Raw genomic sequence first — 9402 nt, 5'->3', positions numbered from 1 at the left:
TGTAGTTCAAAGCAGGTGGGAGTCACCCATGTTCTTTTTTGCTGTCCCCCAAAACCCAATTGAGGTGTTGGGCTCCCTGAGGATTTGGCGATACCTCAGGACTGTCTAACTGGCTAATTCCCACGTGGTAAGTGGCTCCCACCTTAGCCGCCACGTGTTGTCAAGAACCGGAAAAAGCGAGAGCAGGCAAAAGAAAGCCGCATCGGGGCATTTAAAGTGTCTTGACGTCACGCACTGCCAGGAACTCAGCTGAGTTTTTAGCAGGACATTCCAGTCATCTTTCCTCCCTCCCCCCGATTTCTGGGCCCCAGATCTCGGCAATTCCCCTGCTGCTGCAGAGGGAGGAGCACTAAAACTTCGGAACAGCCAGTACGGGGCGTTCACAGTCTCGGTTGGCTCCGCCTTTCCCCCAGAGGCTCTCCTCATTGGTCAGTTGGTGGGGCTTAGGTGTAGAGTACACGCTCCAGGGCCTGTGGGTGGACGAGAAAACTGGCCGTCTCATGAATTATGCAGGACGGCGTGTCTGGGCCGGGCTGGGGCTGGGCGGGGATTGGCTGCAGGGGCTGTAATTCAGAGGTTTCCGGAGCTGTGGTGGCGGCACAGACCGGGAGGGAGAGTCTGGGGTTCCGTCGTCGCAGCGGAGGGAGTGAACCCGAACCGGATCCTTGAAGAGCAGCTCCGTTTGGCTCTCTCTTTCTCTCTCTCCCCCCGCGTCTGCTAGGAGAGACCCTGTGGCCTGAGGGAGCCCACGGCCCGCACCTCGGCGCTAGCGCACCCCGGCCTGTCGGGCCTGAGCCCGAGAAACAGGTGAAGGGGGTGAAGGGTGGGGCCTCCCCTCTGTCCCGACGGCTCACAGGCCTGGGGATCCCGGGGGACGCTGGAGGGACTGGGAGCTTCTGTGTTGTTCGGGGAAGTTGTGGAAGGAAACTTCCGTGGGGCGGGAGGTTACGAGAAGACAGGGAGGGTTGCTCTGAAGGGACAACTCCCGGGGATGACAGGAGCGGGCCTCTGAAGGGACAGGGGGTGCTGGAAGAAAGTTTCGTTCTTTGGAGAAAGGGGAGGCGACGAGGAAGAGAGAATGGGCTCGAGGGGGAGGTTCGTGGGGTGAGAGCACGCTAGGGTGGGGGTGGCAGGAATGAGGGGCAGCCCCCCAACTTCCTGCTCCCTGGGACTCCGGGAACGTTCCGGCCACAGGAGCGACTGTCAAGCCGGTGGAGATCACGGGGTGGTGGAGGTGGTGTTGAAAAGAGCCCACCGCCCCGCCCCCCGAATTCCTCGGCCTTGCCCTGGTCTTTAGGAGCCAGCTGTATCCCACTGGCGGTAAGAATAGGTGTCTTCCCCCTACAATCTCATGGACTAGTTGGTTGTGGGTAGGAGTATTGCGTAAGAGTCAAGTTTCCTGTAGGGAAATTGACAGTCTTACATACTTTCTAAATTATCTCCCGTCTTTTTCTAGGATAAGCCAACCCCCTTCTAAAAAAAAAGCAAAAACAAAATAACACTCCCCTCCCCCCTCATCAAGCCTGCTCTAGAGAGAAATAAACCTCTTTTCTTTTTTAAACACCTGGTAAACTCGGCCAGAAGATAAATAATTGAGCCCTTGCGTTTACTGGATTGTGGTGTTGCTTAATTGCATAGGACAGAATGAACCAATCAAGAGTAGGAGTTTTTTGTCTCAGAGCCAGGATCTTGGGCAAATGCAGAGGAGAGGGAAACAAAGACAGGCTGGCCTTGGGGAAGCCATGTGTGCAAACTTTACCTGTGTGTGAGGTGTGTGGTTGGGCTTTAGTTAGCAAGATTCAAATTGTCACCCAACTTGCTTTTTCCATGTTTAGTACACATCCCTCTGTGTTATATCAAGTGTGTGTGCGATGTTGACACACTTCTTTTAAAAATAATAAATGTACATGATGTGGATCTGCTGGTTTTGTTACAGGGTGTATTTACTCTGTATAACTTGTAACTTTTTGGTTAGCTGTGCTGATAAAGCATTGGTTTGAATAAATCAGAATACTTTTATTCTGTTATCTGTGGCTTTAGACTGATAACTTGATTCAGCCAACTTTCTCTTTTACTATATATTAAATATGTCTATGTTCCCTGAATCAACACATTTATTTCCTTATTACATGTGTCAGACTGGAATACTAGCAGAATTTATGCTCAGACATTTGCATAGTGGGAGAGGGGGAAAAAGTCTGCAATCTTTAAAAAAAAATTGCTGTTGAGGTTGGAAGGCTGATCTTAGTCACTAGCAAATTTGTGAATCTTTTATATGTAGTCCTTTTGGGAAGAATAACCATTTAGAAATATCCAGTTATGACTTGACCCACAAGGGGTAGATAGTTTATATAACCTTAATCCTATTTTGTTGGGAAGAAAATTGAGGCCAAAGGAACAAGACACTTGCCCAAGACAGCAGAGTGCCATAGTGGTGGAACTCACACCTTTTGTATATTTTGTGTTCTTTTGACTATTTATGCTTATGTATTTGGTCTTGATTTAGAGATAGGGTAGAGTCTGTTGGGAAAACTGTCATCGATGTTCTAACAAATACCTGGACAGTGAGAAACCACCAACAGGCTGTAAGACTCCATGGAAGATAGGTAGTATGTAAACAGGAGAAAAAAGTACATATGGGGTTTGCTTAGGTTATTTTTCTAACTGCTTTAAATTGGGAAGTAACTTTTTAGTCGGCATAATTTATTATCAGAATTTAGCTGTTTGCTAATGGAAAGAGATATTTATTTAGGCAAGCTTGTAGATGAAGGACAGTTGTGACCTAAATGTCATTTCAACCAAAGTGCCTTGTGGCTGGATCAGTGGTCATTTGTATTCCCAGAAAGTCACTTTCTTCTTGCCTCTGCATGTTTTGACATTCAGATGTGAGATGAGGCAGAGATAGTGACCCTCATTGCAGACCTTGAGTTCAGCACCTTTTACCTATAGTTTTCTCAGAAGTGGTGTACCAATGAACAAGTATTTACTTTTGCAACTTAGTGAAAGTTGCTGTGAAGATAAGATAACATGTTTACAGAACTTGCAGTTTACTGAGGCAACTTGATATATGCTTTACCCATACAATGCAGCATGTCCTCAAAAAGATGGTGGGACACTGTCTGACATTCAAAAAATTAGCTATTTTCTATTTAAAAAAAAAAGTGTATATAGCACAGATAAAGAAGATTTCCATTACCATGGAAAGGTCTATTGAACAGTGCTGCACTAAGTGCTACAGGTCTTTAGAAGAAGGAGAGGTTACGAGGCCTGGAGTTGTCTAGGAAGCCTTCTTACCAAAGGAGAGATTTGATCTGGGTCCTAAATAATGATTGGAATTTGACATAAAGAATTTTGGGTGAGAGGGTATGGAGATATATCACAAAATCCTGGTAGATCAGGAAGGTAAGTGAGGGAGAAGGAGTGCCTACTTATATGATGTCTTAAATACAAAACCAAGGAATTTCATTTCTATCCTTTTGTAGGGCAAGTTTTTAAGATGTTTGAGGCTCTGGCTGCACGGCTCAGTTGGTTGGAGCATCGTTTTTTGAACCAAAAGTTTGCGGGTTCTATTCCGGCCAGGGCATATGCTAGGTTGTGGGCTTAATCCCTTGTTGGGGCGCATACAGGTTTCAACTGGTTGGTGTTTTTTCTCTCTCTCTGAAGTCAATCAATTAAAAAATAATCTAAAGCCAAAATAATAATAATAACAATAACAACAACAACAACAGTAAATAAAGATATTTGAGGCCAAGTACTGGTGTTTAATTATGGAGTGCCTACTATGAGCTGGGCATGTGTTTGATGTTGGTTAATTTGTGCAGAGTGTATCAGTGCACATGGCCTCTGCCCTAGTGGTGTTGTCATTGAGGTTGACCTTATAAACTGGGCCAGCACCCAAAGAGAGGTGTCCTGATTTATGGGATTTGTGTGGGTTAAGTGCAGAGATGTTTTTTGAGGGATTTTTAATTAGCTATAAACTGACATTTTATGTCTTCCGTATTTCCAAAATTTTACTATAACTTTTGGGTCATTCATAAAAACCAGCCAAAAAGCACCTGAAGGACATCTCCAAATCCCGAAGAATCAATCACTGGTGTCCTGGAGCAGCCTTAGTGAGGTCCAGCTGGATAATATTGGTGGGCTGTGTCAATCTTTGTTGGTTATGGTGAAAATTAATGTTGTGGTTACATATTCATTGTCAGGAACCTTGGCTTACTGTGGTGCACGTTAGTCAGGATGGCCACATGGTACTTTGGTGGTAAATTGCTTGGAATGTCTCCAATTTTTAAAGGGAAAAGCATATGGAAGAATGAATTTCTGTTATGGCCATTCTCATTTATCATGTTAGGATTATCACAACTCTTAGTTCAATTACGCAAACATTACATACTGAGGGCCAGTTATTATGCTAGGAAGGATCCAAGGATAATGAAACATGGTCCCTGTTTTCATACAACTAGAGGCATTATGGTGGGAACCAGGGGGTGTGCTGTGTCAGTATGGACACAGGGCAGAGTAGATGACAGAAGAGTGTTTTAAGGCTCAAACTCTGGAATCAGACAGATCTGGGATTGGATCCTGGACCTGCCACTTCCTAGTCAGAATCTGAGCCTCAGTTTTCTTATCTGTAAAAGGAGACGGTAACAGTACCTATCTCTGAGGGCTGTTGAAGATTCAGTGAAATAATACAGGTAAAATGCTTAGCATAATGCTTGGTGCACAGTAAGAACTCCATAAATCTAAGTTCTTTTAAATGCTTAAAGAGATTGATTCTCTTCAGGGGTGAGAAAAGGCTTTGTCACGCAGGGGCTTTACTAGGTGGGAACCCCTGAGTAGGGTTTTGTAGGATGAATAGGAATTCTCCTTCAAAGCTAAAGTGTAAACAGTTGCATTCCGGGCTGAAGGAACTAAGTGGAAGTTCTTAATTTAGGAGAGCTAAACTGAGGGGAAAGGAAGCTGCAGAGCTGGAGCTTTTATCCCGTCTTTCCTGTTGGGTTCAAATGTCATTAAAATAAGTTATCCTGTCTCTCATGTTGGGTTCAAATGTCATTAAAATAAGTTGTTTTGTCCTGTTTACAGAAGTCATACATGTTTGGTAATTACCAGAAGGAAAGCGGTGTGGGGGCAGATAGAAGAGGGGAAAGGTGGGGATAAATGGTGATAGGAGGAGACTTGACTCTGGGTGGTGAACACAATATACAGATGATGTATTATAGAATTGTACACTTGAAATGTATATCATTTTCTTAATCACTGTTACCCCAATAAATTGAGTAAAAAATTTTAAAAATAGTAAAAAAAGAAATAATACATGTTATTGTAAAAAATTTAAATTTGTAGAACTAAAAGCTATGTATTATATATATATGAACAGTATTATATATATACTGTTAATAGTTTGCTGTATATTTCTCCATATTTTTTTTGCAGCCTTTTCTTCTTATCAGTTTATCTTGGACATATTTATTGCAAGTTCCTTTTTCACAATCTAATAAAAGAGTAATAAAGAATACAAATCTGCCCCACCCCCCATAAAATAAGGTTTGGATTATCTAGTTTTCCTTTCTGTTATCTCCATCCATAATAAGTGACATTTATAATCAGTGAACTTAAATCTGACCTTTGACTTCTTAACTACATTGGACAAGGAACTTATATTTTGAGCTCTCCTAAGTTAACCAATTTTGTAGTGTTATAATGTTTGGGCAGTGTGTTTGAAGGTTTCATGGTCCACAGTTGCTGTTGGAGGTAAAAAAAGAATGGGCTGTGAGGTCAGACTCCTTGGGCTTTAAGCCAGATCCACCACCTCTTAGACCCTGGGATCAGTTGCTTTAACTTCTCTGAGTTTCGGTTTCTCCATCCAGAAAATGTAGGTGCATCTGGAGGGGAGTTGTGAAGATTAAACAAGATAATGTGTATAAAGTACTTTGCACAGCACTTGGCAGATAGTTAACATTTGAGTACTAATAATTAATATTATTAAAAACTTCAGTGGTCTATCTAACTGTAATACAAAGTCAGAAGTTATAATTCATGGTAGCCATTAATGATCCAAAACAAAGGAAAGAAGGAGTACTTGGGAGATTCTAACCCAATAGGAAAAAACTAAATGAAGAGGGACCACGGGGATTTGCTTTGTGGTGGAGATGGAGCCCATCACATAAAAGAAATAGCAAGCAACAGAAAATTCCTCTTTACACCAGTGTCCCAGTGAGAAGTCTCTCTGCATCTTCCAGAACCTATGATCGAGGCTTGTTTATTTTAAGCAACATTCAACACATTAAAATTTTATTACTGAGAAATTTGAACAGTCCCTTGAAGTTCTTTATGACACAAAAAGTACAGATAATATTGAAAGTTTGAGAGGTAGAGGAGTGAGGTAGGGACGGTGGGACAGTACATTTTAGGGGTGAGGTGGAGTGAATAGTCTCTCTGAGGCTGGGAGGTGATTCGTTTCTCATCTGTGTTTGTACATGTGTGTATGTGTAAGAGTGTATGTTTTCATTGGAGGAACAGGGCTATTTTCCTGTCCTGTAACTTGTGCTTGCAAATGAACCAGTATTCAAAATAGCCTTGTGGTGAAGAAGAAGCATTCAGCTTCTCTGCTAAACGGGTTCTCTGCACACCAGCTCTCCAGTTTTGGATTGGAGAAGGCAGGAAGGAAAGGCCTTCCCGTTGTTTCTTGGCCTATGTGCGGTAGGAGGAAGCCAGCAGAGCTTGAAAGAGAAAGTAACCTTCTGGTAAATAAATGGCTTCCCCATTGTGGAGGAGGAGCGCAAATTATTAGGGGGATGTTTGGGTAGTTTTTGTAGAAGACATTTCTGAAAACTGATTTAGATTATCGAAGGTAAACCCAATTTAGGAAAACCCTGCCTTGTCTGGTGTTAACCACCTGTTTTCTCGCTTTGTTGATTGATTTTATTAGTTTGCAATGTCCTGACCTCTCATTCTTGTTACAAGAATTAGAGGACTTGAGCCTGAATTTGAGCACCTACTTAGGTGAAAGCTTCCTAAAGTGAATGTTTTTCACATCTTTTCTAATGTTAATTTTGTTTTGCTGTTTAGCAAGCACTTTTTCTAAAAAGTCTGAAAGCTTTAGACTTTTACTTTGTTCTTCCCTACTCCCCCCCACCCCGCTTTCCACCCAAATGTAATCTTCAAAACCTCAAAACCCAGATGTTAGCTGTGTAATTACCTCTCCTAGAAACCCAAGTGCAATATTGCATCGAGTTAGCGTTAAAATAGTCGGCCTTTGAATTTTTTTCTACTTGTGGTTTAGACACAATAAATATTTAATCTCAGACTGACTGCCTGACAAGTCCATTTTGTAGTTGGGCCTCTTTTTATCAATATGTTTAGGGAAAGCAAATTTATTGAAACATTAAACAAACTGAAACATAATTAGGATGGTGACTGTCTAACACACAGGGGCAGGTGGAATAATTGAAGCATTCTGAAGCCGAATGTCAATATTTATTCCTAATTCCATGTGTTATTGTCCCTTTGCGTCAGAGTGCATAAATAAGAGTGGAATATAAGTGGGTACAAGCATGTGGGACACTTTAGGAACCTGATTACTATGTTAAAGAATCATGGAGCAATCTGTGATTCCTCTTTCTCCAGTGTACCGCTGTGGTTCCAGATGTCCGTTGTGGGGGATGTTATGCTTGTTGGAGGACAGGGGGTTTATGGGAACTCTCTGTACTTTCCACTTAATTTTGCTCTGAACCTAAAGCTGCTTTAAAAATTAAAGTTTATTAATTTTTAAAAAAAGTCTTGTTTCTTTATAGACATATTCAAGGTGCCCTGGGTCAGAAGTGCCTGTATGCAGCTGTGTGATCCATAGACCTCTGCCTCCATTACCTAGGCTTCACAATGAGAGTACCATTCTTCTATACCTATTGAGAATATTTTCCAAGTAATGGAGAGTGAGACTGGAGGTGGGGGTCAGAGAAGATCCCTACCGCCTCTGGATTAAAGTGCCTCCCCTTTCTGTAGGAAAGATGAATGTGAGTCTTAACCATAGATTTGTAGCAAGAATATATTAGTTTTGTTTTTCAGTTCTGGACTCCAGTTTTCTTGATTCTAAAAGTGATATTTTATGAAAAAAAGGTTTAAATTAATTAGTATAAAAAGGTGTGTAGTAAGTGGAAAGACTTCTCGTCATCTTGTCTTCTGAATGCTCTTCTCAGGGACAGCTGGTTACCTATTTCTCACTTATCTTTTCAGAGTGATTTATGTGTACACATGCAAACATATTCTCTTTTTTTCCTTTCCACAGGTAGGAGCAAATTATATACTATAATTCTTTATCTTGCTTTTGTCACTTATCATAGAAAACACTCCACGTGAATGTGTTTATATCCCTCTCATGTTGTTATGGTCTGTATAGTAGTGTTCTAGGCTATGGATGTTATTATTTACTTAATTACTCTCCTAATGATAGGCATAGATTGTTTGCAGAATCTAAAGGCAGAAAACTGTGTTGTAAATATTCCCATTTGTGTTCAGACACACACGAATAAATCTCTACATGTGTACTTTTAATGTTTTGGTCATAACATGCATACTGTTTAGAAATGTAGCTTTTCAGTTAAGAGATTACACATTTCCCCTTTTAAACTTAAAGTTTAATTCTGGGGAGAAGTCTAGCTACTTCATTAAATGAAACCCCAGCATGTGTGTCACTTGGGCGGATAGGAATTATTGCAACTCCCCCAACCCAATTTTTTTTTTTTTATTAAGCTTGCTGTTCATATATCTCTGTGCCAGGGACCATCTTGCCTTGATTTCAACCACTCCATTCCTAAAACACAACAAACTGTTTTGTTTAAGCCCCATTGCTCCTTTGGCAAGTGGAGCAGGGGTTGTTTTTGATATTTTGTATTGTTCCCAGGGATGAGTTGCTCACTGATGCTTTTGCTGGAGTTGTTTATAGCAGCAATTCTCAGAGTATTGTCCAGCAGACCCTTAGGGGCTCCTGAGAATCTTTGTGGGGCGGTGGGGGTGGGGGGTGGGGGGAGTGTCTTTGAGGTCAGAACTACTTTCATAATATTATTTGTGTTTTTACTTAGTGGCCTTTTCACTTATACTTTTAGTGACTGTATTCAGTGCACTCAGAAAAAAAAATGATTTCACTAAATGTCCATGCTGAACCGGTAAACAGTATTAATTTCATTATCTCAACTCTTGAGGATGCTTCCTTTTGGTAATCTTTATTGAAATGGGGGCCCTACATAAAGTACTTCTGCTGCATACAGAAGTGTGGTGGTTGTCTCAGGAAGAAGCACTGTGGAATTGTTTGAACTGCTATCTTGGGCTAGCTGCTTTTTTCATGGGACACTATTTTTACTTGAAAGAATGACTGCCAGGCCTACCAGGGTACTGGTAACAAATGTGATT

The 9402-nt window shown here is 41.6% G+C and overlaps 1 protein-coding gene across 4 annotated transcripts in view; it reads left to right on the top strand.

Annotated features, from left to right (window-relative positions):
• Positions 1 to 559: 559 nt before the first annotated feature.
• STAT3 (signal transducer and activator of transcription 3) overlaps positions 560 to 9402 on the top strand; it is a 52085-nt gene continuing 43242 nt past the window's right edge. For 2 of the 4 annotated variants that reach the window (XM_090292584.1, XM_090292583.1), the window contains exon 1: positions 560 to 807. The gene's annotated coding sequence lies outside the window, so the exon portion shown is untranslated. The remainder of the gene's footprint in view (positions 808 to 9402) is intronic. The other 2 variants (XM_090292582.1, XM_090292581.1) reach the window with 1 other exon arrangement.

The sequence above is a fragment of the Furipterus horrens genome, unplaced genomic scaffold, assembly GCF_987537825.1.
Source record: "Furipterus horrens unplaced genomic scaffold, mFurHor1.1.pri manual_scaffold_11, whole genome shotgun sequence".
NCBI classification, from domain to species: domain Eukaryota; kingdom Metazoa; phylum Chordata; class Mammalia; order Chiroptera; family Furipteridae; genus Furipterus; species Furipterus horrens.
Note: the sequence above shows the minus strand (reverse complement) of the source record. Positions and strands in the feature narration are given on the sequence as shown.